The sequence below is a fragment of the Podarcis cretensis genome (genome assembly GCF_951804945.1).
Source record: "Podarcis cretensis genome assembly, chromosome: 4".
Taxonomy (NCBI): domain Eukaryota; kingdom Metazoa; phylum Chordata; class Lepidosauria; order Squamata; family Lacertidae; genus Podarcis; species Podarcis cretensis.
In genome coordinates this window covers 4626135-4638242 of record NC_137173.1, presented here as the reverse complement: position 1 = coordinate 4638242, position 12108 = coordinate 4626135, and the positions used below count along the sequence as shown (strand labels likewise).

General features: G+C 49.2%; 1 protein-coding gene and 1 long non-coding RNA gene across 4 annotated transcripts in view; both read left to right on the top strand.

Moving 5' to 3' along the window:
- PDE2A (phosphodiesterase 2A) overlaps window positions 1–12108 on the top strand; it is a 392093-nt gene that overhangs the window by 209914 nt on the left and 170071 nt on the right. The gene's annotated exons all lie outside the window — the stretch shown is intronic.
- On the top strand, window positions 2297–10127 carry LOC307215155. Its single transcript, XR_013838328.1, has 2 exons — window positions 2297–3357; window positions 9830–10127. It is a non-coding gene; the product is annotated as an uncharacterized lncRNA (long non-coding RNA).

Genomic DNA, 12108 nt, shown 5'->3' with positions numbered 1-12108 from the left:
ACACAAGTAGAATGTGTGCTTTTATTTAAAATGCATCTCTGGGTTACTTGTGGGGCATAGGAATTCGTTCATTATTATTTTTTTCAAAATATAGTCAAGGTCTGAGGGACAGTGGACCGGCCCCCTGCTAAAAAATTTTTTGCTGACCCCTGGTTTAGGGCTTTCGATACCAATATGTGCACCTTGAATTGGGCCTGAAAATGAGCTGGCAACGGGTACAACCTTTAAAAAAAACCAGGGGTTGTGTGAGATCAACACAGAACCCCAGGCAGCAACCTGGCTGCTCCATTTAGGACCAAATTTCTGAGTCATCTTCAAAGGTGGCCCCACGCACAGCGCATTGCGGTAGTCCAGCCTGGACGTTTCCAGAGCATGCATTCCTGGGTTGCAGGGGGTTGGACTAGATGACCCCTGGGGTCCCTTCCAACCTCTACAGTTCTGTGATTCTTTGGTGTACAACGACCAGGACATCTTCATCCGAAAGGGGTTGTAGCTGGTGTACTAGCTGGAACTGGGAAAAGGCCCTCCTAGCCATTGTGGCTGGCTGAGTCGACAGTGACGGGGTCGGATCCAGAAGTATCCCCTTGGCTGGTTCTCCTGTCCCCCGGTCCCCACAGGCTTGGCCTCTTGACGCCAGTGGATCTTCTCTGTTCACAGCCTTTTTTGCAAGAACGTGCTGTTGACAGGCATGTCTCAGGGCTTTGTTTCCTCATCGCTTCCCTTTGGGAGTTGCCGTTTTCATGTTTCCTTTCAATTCACGGCAGTGCAGGACACTTCATTTCAAAGAGCTGACAGGGCAGATCAGATACACTTTCCGTCAGGTGGTGGCTGGGAGCAACAGCAGCAGCAGCAGCTGGCTGGCAGTATGCGAGAGCAAAGGAGTTCATTTTCGGTGGCAAAGCTTTCCGTCAAGAAGGAGAGGAGTATTGCATGAGACAAGGGGACTTCATTCCACATGAGAACCTCAAAAGAGCCAGTGGCCTCTCCACTCCAGCATCCTGTTCTCACAGGGGCCAACCCATTATGAGAAACTCGCAACCAGGATTCGAACACAAGAGCCGTCCTGCGGTTTCCAGCAACTGGCATTCAGAAACATTGCCGCCTCCGACTGTGGAGGCAGAGCAGAGCCATCATGACTAGGAGCCATCAATAGTCATCTCCTGCTCTGGAGGGTAGAACTCGAACCCATGGCTTCAAGTCAGAAGGAGATTCCGACTAAACATCAGGAAAACCCTTCTGACACTCAGAGTTGCGTGGCAAGTTCCCGCCCCCCCCCCCAGTGGAAATAAAGACACATGAAACAATTATTAAGGTTGTTGTTGTTTAGTCGTTTAGTCGTGTCCGACTCTTCGTGACCCCATGGACCAGAGAACGCCAGGCACTCCTGTCCTCCACTGCCCCCCGCAGCTTGGTCAGACTCATGCTGGTAACCTTGAAAACACTATCCAACCATCTCGTCCTCTGTCGCCCCCTTCTCCTTGTGCCCTCCATCTTTCCCAACATCAGGGTCTTCTCCAGGGAGTCTTCTCTTCTCATGAGGTGGCCAAAGTACTGGAGCCTCAGCTTCACAATCTGTCCTTCCAGTGAGCACTCAGGGCTGATTTCCTTCAGAATGGAGAGGTTTGATCTTCTTGCAGTCCATGGGACTCTCAAGAGTCTCCTCCAGCACCAGAATTCAAAAGCATCAATTCTTCGGCGATCAGCCTTCTTTATGGTCCAGCTCTCACTTCCATACATCACTACTGGGAAAACCATAGCTTTAACTATACGGACCTTTTAACTATACGGACCTTTTAACTATATTAAGGTTAATGGGCTAAAAAAGGCCACAACTTTATTGGTTACAAATATTGGCTTAGGCATTGGTCCTAACCGACTATATCTGACTTCAGCACATCCGCTTGAAGTCCGGGAAGGGTTAACCACCAGTAGAGGGAGTCCTTCTGATGCACATCAACTAGGAACTCCCCCGGGGGTCACCGATAGGGGGCGTGTCTTAGGCGTGCGATAGGGGGCATGCCTTCGGACAGGGCCACGCCCCCCAGAATCCTTTACCGGACCACCCTTCAATATGTGGGGCAGGTGATGGCGCTACCTCCCCTCTTTCCATCTACAGAACTGTTCCAATGCCTAACCGCCAATAACCAGAAAGTTGTGACGATTTGCTATGAGGTAGTCGAAAACCAAGTGGCTGGTGCCAATTTGCCAAGTGGAAAAATTCCTACCAGGCCCCTCAACGGCGACCAACCGAAGTCCATAGCAAGGTCAAGGAACGAGAACCTTAGAGGGTGGGAGGGTGGGAAAACAAGAACAGCTGGTAGGCGGCAAAAGAGGGAGATTCCCAGCCGCGCCTGCTTTAAATAGGGCAGGCCACGCCCCCAGAGCTAGCCAATTGGGGGTGACGCAGACGGGGATTCCCCCAATCTTGCAGGGGCTGGGCTCCAGCTGCCGCGCACGTGGTGAGGCCGTGAAGCCCGCAACCCCACCTCCTTTGCAGGGTGGAAGTGGCTTTGTTTGACAGTGAAACAGTCTCCCTCAGGAGATGGTGGACTCTCCTTCCTTGGAGACTTTTAAGCAGAAGTCGGATGGTCTCTGTTGTAGATGCTTTAGCTGAGATTCCTGCTTTGCAAGGGGGGCTGGACCAGATTGTGGTCCCTCCCAACTGTACAGTCCTCTTTTAAAGCCATCTAGCTTGGTGGGTACCACTACCTCCTGTGGCAGTGAGTTCCACAGTTAACTGTGTCCTTTATTCTATTTGTGCTGACTCTTTCAACATTCAGCTTCCACCAGTTATAATGTTGGGGAACCCCTTTTCTCAATCTGCTTTCTCCACGGTTTTATGAACTCCTATCATTTTGCTTCCCGCTTTACTAAAACATCCCAAATGCTGCAACTTTTCTCTCCATTGCCTTGATCATTTCGGTCGCCCTTTCCCAAACCTTCCCCACCTTTCTAAGGTGAGGCAAACAGAGAGGTACACCCGTCTCCAAATGCCGCCGCGCCAGAGATCTGAGTGGCAGGATTATGATCCTGGCGCTTATATTTTTCGATTCCTTTCCTAACGATCCCTAGCACCTTCCACCACTCGCACCCGCCACCCAGGCACACCCACCCAAACCGAGGTGGCCAGGAGTATTGTTCCTCCCATAAATAGTTCCAGAACTAATTTCGTCGGGATGTTGCTAGGCGACCGGCATCACACCGTGGCAACAGAAACTCTATCGGACCTTCGGTGAGAAGGTGGAAGGGGCAGTGATATTTCGGAGGGGAGAAAGCAACTATTTCTCTTGGCCTGGGGCAGGGCCTGGCAGGGCTCATCAGGACTGCGGCGACAGCGCCTGCCCAGCAAGAACTGGGGTATTTTGGGGGAAGTTTGGTCGGGAGTTTTTGCTGCTGTTACTGATATTAACTTTTTGTGTCTTTCTTTTTATGTGGAAATTGTTCAGTTGGGTTATGTGTTTTTCAATGAGTTTTATTCATTTTTATGATAACTTTGCTATATTTGCCTCGCAAGATGAAAATAATCCGTTCCGCGAGTCTCTTCGTCTAGTGTTTTTTTCGTCTTGCGAAGCATCCCTATTAGCGGATTAGCGGATTAGCGCTATTAGTGGCTTAGCAGCTATTAGCGGCTTAGCGGCCATTAGCGGCTTAGTGGCTTAGAAAAAGGGAGAAAAAAGCGGGAAAAAAATCGCAAGACGTTTTCGTCTTGCGAAGCAAGCCCATAGGGAAATTCGTCTTGCGAAGCGCCTTGAAAAATGGAAAACCCTTTCGTCTAGCGGGTTTTTCGTCTTGCGAGGCATTCGTCTTGCGGGGCACCACTGTATGTAAGTCTTTTCATATTGTAAGCTGCCTTGAGCATTGTTTTAACTCTGGGAAGATGGCATACCAAAAAAGTAAAGAAAAGAAGGGATGGCGAAGATAAGCTTTTCCAGGGGTGTAGGAAGGGGGGGCTGGGGCGGGCCACCCCAGGGGTCATCCTGGGAGGGGGGGCAACAAAATCCCCCTGGGTGTGATCGCCCCGCCCCCAGGTGCACGGCATGTGCGCTGCTCCGGGTGCTCCGGCACTGAGCTTTGCAAAGGACGACTCCTGGCTGGTAATTTAGCAATATTATCCCTTGAGACGACTCAGTGGCCCAGCTGACTACCATAGCTGGGATCAGCGAGGGCTAGTGACAGCCCTAAGGGATGCGGGTGGCACTGTGGTCTAAACCACTGAGCCTCTTGGGCTTGCCGATCAGAAGGTTGGTGGTTCGAATCCCCACGATGGAGTGAGCTCCCATTACTCTGTCCCAGTTTCTGCCAGCCTAGTAGTTCAAAAGCACACCGGTGCAAGTAGATAAATAGGTACCACTGTGGCAGGAAGGTAAACAGCGTTTCTGTGCGCTTTGGTTTCTGTCACGGTGTTCCGTTGCGCCAGAAGCGGTTTAGTCCTGCTGGCCACATGACCCTGAAAGTTGTCTGTGGACAAACGCCAGTTCCCTCGGCCTGAAAGCAAGAAGAGTGCCACAACTCCATAGTCATTGTTGGGATCCAGGGATCCTTTACTTTTTAAACCTTTTTTACCTTTAGTGACGAATCCTGTGGCCCATATCTGTGGGTCATCACAGGGCATGTTTGCTTCACAGTTGTTGTTTGATGTTTTTGGGTGTGGCAGCCAGTGACATGAATGATGTGGGCTGATCGTGGGGGAGGGGGGGGAACGGGGGCATTGACCACCTATTTTAGCAAGCATTTTAACCATGCGACCACTGATTCTAAGGATGGTGGATCCATCTCTTTTTAGCTCTCCCAGTTTCTCATTTCCCCAGTGTTAAGTTCAGTCCTCTACATTTCTGCATCATCTGTGGGCTGTTGCTGCTGTTGTTTAGTCGTTTAGTCGTGTCTGGCTCTTCGTGACCCCCTGGACCAGAGCACGCCAGGCACTCCTGTCTTCCACTGCCTCCCACAGTTTGGTCAGACTCATGCTGGTAGCTTCAAGAACACTGTCCCCCCATCTCGTCCTCTGTCCTCCCCTTCTCCTTGTGCCCTCCATCTTTCCCAACATCAGGGTCTTTTCCAGGGAGTCTTCTCTTCTCATGAGGTGGCCAAAGTATTGGAGCCTCAGCTTCACGATCTGTCCTTCCAGTGAGCCCTCAGGGCTGATTTCCTTCAGAATGGAGAGGTCTGATCTTCTTGCAGTCCATGGGACTCTCAAGAGTCTCCTCCAGCACCAGAATTCAAAAGCATCCATTCTTCGGCGATCACCCTTCTTTATGGTCCAGCTCTCACTTCCATACATCAGTACTGGGAAAACCAGAGCTTTAACTATACTGTGGGCTGCTAGTCCTCATGAAAATGTACACATATATTTAAATTGTATACCACCCTATAACCGCAGGTCTCAGGGTAGTCACAACATAAAATTACAATATAAAAACACAAAATACATTTAAAAAACCCCAAAACACTAGCATTTTAGTGCAGAGTTCTAGTAGACACATTTTGGTATGCAATTTCCCCTAATATTTTGGTATGTTACTTTTTCACTAGCATATGCATTTTTTACCACACACTTGATTTATTTTTATTATTCATAGTTATATCCCACCTTTCACACCCAAGGAACTCAAAGTGTTGTTCTTCTGCCTCTCTCCATATTTATCCTCACACCAGCCCTGTGGCGTAGGCTAGGCTGAAAGAAGACCACCCAGTGGGCTTCATAGCTGAGTGAGGTTTGAATCCTGTTTGCCCAGGTCCTAGTCCAGCACTCTAACCACTGCACCACAGTTCCCCAAGTATATGCATTTTTGTGCACATTTCTCAGCTACAAGACTGTGCTGCAAAATTCAGAAAAGGGGCGGATTTCAAAGGGCGTCTGTCTTTCAGTTTGCATTTTATTTCAGGAAGGGTGAATTAGGCAGGTTGATCTTTAAATGTGAACTGACTTGAATTTATCCCCGCATTCCCACCTCTTGATTCCAGTTGCTGGAAACCTCCAGAGGGGAGAGTTGTGTTCGAATCATGATGGCAGGTTTCGCTTTGGGGCATGTGGCTGGTCACTTTGAGAAGAGGATGTTGGTCTCAGTGGGCCACTGGCCTGATGCCGCAGTCAGGCTCTCCCAACAAGTCCCTTCCATGTCTCTGTTTTTACAATTCTCAGTTCCTCATCTGTAAAATAGGAAACTTAATGAAACTTGTCAAGGAGTTGCGTTCTGAGGGTGGCGGAGAGGAGGTTGGGAAATCGCTTTTGTGCAGGCTGAAAATTCTGCGGAAGCAACACATGATTAATGATGATGATGAAAGTAGTTACAGAAGTTTGAAAACAAAGAATTAAGCTTCCTTCTTTCTTTCTATTTTGCCTCTCAGCGGGTGCCGGAGTCAAGATGCTGGCAAATTACCTTCCCAGGTTTCTGGCATCATTTAGAGAAAAGGTTAAAAAGGCATTCAAGGGTTTCATACTCCCTGTGAAACTGCAAACCTGAAAGGGGGGGGGGCAGCAAATATATGGGGACCATCAGGGCCAACCCAAGACAGTTGGGCACCGGAGGTGAACTGCAAAATGTCTCTCCCTGCCAGGGAATCGTAGAATTGGAAGGGACCCTGAGGGTTATCTAGGCCACCTCCCTGTAATGCAGGAATCTCAGCTAAAGCACCCAGACAGATGGCCACCCAACCTCTGCTTAACAACCTCCCGAGGGAATCTGTCCCACTGTCAAACAGCTTTTTAAATGCTTAATGTTTATTATGTTTTTATATACAGTCATACCTTGGAAGTCAAACGGAATTTATTCCGGAAGTCTGTTCGACTTCCAAAACCTTTGGAAACCAAAGCACAGTTTCTGATTGGCTGCATGAAGCTCCTGCAGCCAATTGGAAGCTGCGGAAGCCCTGCCGGACGCTCGACTTCCAAAGGAATGTTCAAAAACCAGAACAGTCACTTCCAGGTTTCAGTCGTTTGGGAGCCGATTTTTTCGGGAGCCAAGGCATTCGAGATCCAAGGTACGACTGTAGAGTGGCACCTCTGGTTGCGAATGGGATCTGTTCAGGAGGCCCATTCGCAATGTGAAAAGCCCGCAACCTGAAGCGCTGGATCTGCGCAGGTGCACGGCGTGATTTGGTGCTAGTGTGCATGCACGAGTGGTGAAACCCGGAAGTAACCCTTTCTGGTACTTCCGGGTCGCCGCGGGAAGCAACCTGAAAAAAAAAGTAACAGGAAGCAAACGTAACATGAGGTATGACTGTATGTTGGACAACCCAGTCAGATGGGCAGACTACTAACAACAACAACAACTGAATAAAAGGTAAAGGTAAAGGTACCCCTGCCCGTACGGGCCAGTCTTGACAGACTCTGGGGTTGTGCGCCCATCTCACTTAAGAGGCCAGGGGCCAGCGCTGTCCGGAGACACTTCCGGGTCACGTGGCCAGCGTGACATCGCTGCTCTGGCGAGCCAGAGTCGCACACGGAAACGCCGTTTACCTTCCCGCTAGTAAGCGGTCCCTATTTATCTACTTGCACCCGGAGGTGCTTTCGAACTGCTAGGTTGGCAGGCGCTGGGACCGAGCAGCGGGAGCACACCCCACCGCAGGGATTCGAACCGCCGACCTTTCGATCGGCAAGCCCTAGGCGCTGAGGCTTTAACCCACAGCGCCACCTGTGTCCCTAACAACTGAATAGGCTGTCCCTATTTTAACTGGAGAAACATTTGAGGGTATGCACTTTTGAGAGCTGTTGGGAACCTTGACGATCGGGCTGACAGCTTGCTGTCGCTGCTTTCCTGCTGCGGAGTAACATTTCCCTTGCTAACCGACGGCTTCGCTCACTTGGAAGTGCCTTTTAAGAAGGGTGTCGGCAGCAGGGAACCTTTCTGGTAGTGATCAGCGCTGCATTTTAGTGGCATTTTGCCGTGGCCTTTCCGTGACTCCGAACATGTGGCTCTCCGTGTACCCGGCTCACAGACAAGCTCTCGCACGGAGGCAGCATCTGAATCTGATGTTCGAGGGATGGAGAGAACGGTCCGTCAGGTGAGAAGAGCTTCCCCCCTCTGTCTGCAGGGGAAGGGGCTTTCCTCCCTGGAGGGGGGTCTCCCACATGGATTGAACGTGCACAACACACAAGTCTCCCCCCATTATGGATCTTTTTTAATATCTATATATACATTTTTATTGATTTTTTTAACATATCAGTTCCAACAGTCATCTCCACATCTTATACAATATTTTTGACTTCCGTCAACACCTCTGATGATTTCCCGTTCTTTATCACTTATTCTGCATTTCTTATTTTCCTATTACATTTCATTGTCCTTAACTAATAATTCTCTTCGTAGTCTTTCTTGGAATATTCCAAATAATTCACCTTACAAAACTTCTTGCAGTCCTGCTAGCGCAATCTGTTCGTCACAATTGCTTTTCAGATGATTCATATATTTACTCCAGTCTTCTAAGAATCTCTGATCCCGCAGGTCTCGAATCCTTCCTGTCAATTTATCCAGTTCTGCATAGTCCATCCTCCATTCTTCTTTCATCGGCAGTTCGTCTTGCTTCCATTTTTGTGCCATTAATGTTCCCCACATTGTGGATCTGTTGCAACATGCAATAAACTTGGTCAAGGAAAGGTTGCAGCAGTCGAGACTTTTCAGGTTAGAGAAAAGGCGAGTAACAGGCCACATGCTAGAAGGGACTAAAATGTGTGGCCTAGAGAGAGAGGCTGGAGAGAAGTTTCTCTTGTAGCAGTAGAACTCGTGGACAGCCCGTGCACCTGCATTTTGAAAGACTCAGGGCAGATAAAAGAAAGCAAATGGTTAAACTGTGGAACTCCCTGCCACAGGAGGAAGTAATTGACACTGACCCCTGATCGGCGGCACCCTCTGGGACGCACACCACGCCCTCTGGGACGAGCGCCGCTCCAGGTACTGGAGCAGGTTGCTTCACCTCTGAAGAGGCCGCAATGTTTCTGAACACCAGTTGCTGAAAACCACAGGAGGGGAGAGGGTCTTGTGTTCGAATCCTGCTTGTAGTTTTCTCACAGGCATTTGGTTGGCCCCTGTGAGATGCTTAAAATGCCACCGACTGCTTAAGGACATTTTAAGCCACATTAGACACTTGGAACAGGGAGGCAATAGCAGAAGAACCCCGGACATCCCCAAGAGTTTGTTCCAAATGAGTCCAGCCCCACTCTCTAGGCATTGCCCCAGGAGTCCTTTTGTAGCTGGGCATGTGAGGGTCTGGAAAAGGCCTTGGAAGGGAACAGGCCCTGCAGTCCTCACCACAGCCGATGCTACGCAGATATTGTTGCATGTTTCGCCGTTTCTCCACGCGATAGGAATTTGCAAGGGTGGCGTTAGGCAGGGTCTGGTTCCCTTTGGCTGAGAGGACACAGAAGGCTTTTGAGCACAAGAAGAGCCTTTGCTGGATCAGGCCAATGGCCCAGCGAGTCCAGCGTCCTGTTCTCACAGTGGCCCGACCAGATGACTCAGGGGGGAAACCTGCAAGCAGAATTCGAACCCAAGAGCAACTCTTCTTCTGAATACCAGTTGCCACAGGAGGGGAGAGTTGCCCTTGTGTTCGAATCCTGCTTGCAGTTTTCTCGCAGGAATTTGGTCGGCCACTGTGAAGACAGGATGCTGGACTAGGTAGGCCATTGGCCTGATCCAGCGGGCCCTTCCTATGTTCTTAAAAGATGCACATCATTGTAGCTTGCCTTTGAAGACACGTGCTGAAATAACAGCAATCTGTCCCTACCCCCCACCGCCCACCCCCAGACTAATAGAGAAGCGGCTCGCTCCCTGCCATACTGTAAATTCGTAGTGGATGCAAAACACTGTCTGTTTTCTCCTGTCAAGCCTTGAAGGGTGTGAATGATGGAGCTGGCGAGGAGGTAGGTGTGATCTCGGTTTGGAATGACAGAAGGCATGATGTTGAGGAATGAAAGCGGGCCAGAGAACGCCATATTAGCGCACTAGTGCATGCTGTCATTCAGAGCCAGTGGCCCTACCACAGGATGCAGATAGGAGAACCAAGATTCTTGCAGAGAGCTAGAAGTGCAAATGACTTTCACTGATACCACTGCATCCAATCCATCTGTTTTCTTTAATGAATTAAACTAGATAGTTTTAATTTGGTTTTGAATAAATGTATAAGTAATTGTTGCTGTTTTGACGTTTGTTTTCATTCCTATCTTCCTTAGTGGGTCTTGCAACCCGCTCTTCTGAACAATGGTTTTTATAGGGTAGGGTAAGGGGGCGCTGGGGGTGAGTTAATGGAATGAATGGGATGTTAGGAGAGCTTGCAGCTTGGTGAATTGGATTGAAATGATCACTTGCAGTTTCTGGGGTTCAAAGGCTTTATTCATGCAGGAGGCATTCACAGGTTGAGTAGAGATGAAAGAGAGAAATAACAGACATCTTGTCTCAACAAGTTGGGAGAGAGAAAAACCAAAACATGACTCAGCTTTTAGGGGCGGAGGTAACCTTGATGAAGAGGCTACAAGCAAGTTAGACCAGGCATGTCCAAAGTCCATGGGGGGGTTTAATCCGGTCCACCGGTCGGTTTAATCCAGCCCCTGTGGCAGTTTATTTCCTGGGGTAAAAGCCTAAAACCTCAACAACTTAGTCCTAAAAAAAGATTAACTTTGGTTAACCCTTTGGTCAGCCCTCACGGCCCTTCACTTCATCAAATCTGGCCCTCTTTGAAAAAAGTTTGGACACCACTGAGTTAGACAAACAGTGCCCTTGTGTAGCACATGCATTAGTTCAAGAGGAAGGAAATGTATTTATTTATCTTTCAACGGGGGGCTGTAGCCCCCAAAAGTTTGCAAACCACTTGTCTAACCCCTTTGCCCTTTCCTTCGACTGAAAAGAAGCCTGTAAATGAGGGTGGTGGTTCAGATGAGCCAATGTGGTTAGCGTGTCAGACCTGGGAAACCTGGATTTAAATCCTCACTCAACCTTTGGGGTCAATCACTGCCTCTCAGCTTAACCTACCTCACAGGGTTGTTGTGACAATTAAAGAGGAGGAAAAGACCTGGGTGTGGGGGACTCCCTGGTCCTGAATGGGGTAACTGTGCCCCTGAAGGACCAGGTGCGCAGCCTGAGAGTCATTTTGGACTCACAGCTGTCCATGGAGGTGCAGGTCAACTCTGTGTCCAGGGCAGCTGTTTACCAGCTCCATCTGGTACGCAGGATGAGACCCTCCCTGCCCGTGGACTGTCTCGCCAGAGTGGTGCATGCTCTGGTTATCTCCCGCTTAGACTACTGCAATGCACTCTACGTGGGGCTACCTTTGAAGGTGACCCGGAAACTACAACTAATCCAGAATGCAGCAGCTAGACTGGTGACTGGGAGCGGCCGCCGAGACCACATAACACCGGTCTTGAAAGACCTACACTGGCTCCCAGTACGTTTCCGAGCACAATTCAAAGTGTTGGTGCTGACCTTGAAAGCCCTCAACCACCTCGGACTAGGACACCTGAAGGAGCATCTCCACCCCCATCATCCAGCCAGTACACTGCGGTCCAGTGCCGAGGGCCTTCTGGCAGTTCCCTCACTGCAAGAAGCCAAGTTTCAGGGAACCAGGCAGAGGGCCTTCTCAGTAGTGGCACCCACTCTGTGGAACGCTCTCCTACCAGATGTCAAAAAGGAAAACAACTACCAGACTTTTAAAAGACATCTGAAGGCAGGCCTGTTTAGGGAAGCTCTTAATGTTTGATGAATTATTGTATTTTAATATTTTGTTGGGAGCCGCCCAGAGTAGCTGGGGAAACCCAGCCAGAAGGGCGGGGTATAAAGAATAAATTATTATTATTATTATTATTATTATTATTATTATTATTATTATTGTGTGCCACCTTGAGCTAAGACCATACCTCAACAAAGGAAGCAGTTTGAAAGGCTTCCTCATACACACTCCATCCTCGCAGGTAGCGGATTGAAGGTTTGTTGTAAGGGGACCTCGATCCCATCCAGACTGACCACTCCCAAACATTCTGCAATTGCGAATTGTGTGTGCCTGTATGTTTCCTTGATACCGTTCAGCTCTTTTCACTGCTTGGATTGTGACATTTATGAAGGTTGCTGCAGATGAAGATCATTCTCTCAAACTCTGCTGACTGATGGGAGACGGTTTTGTCAC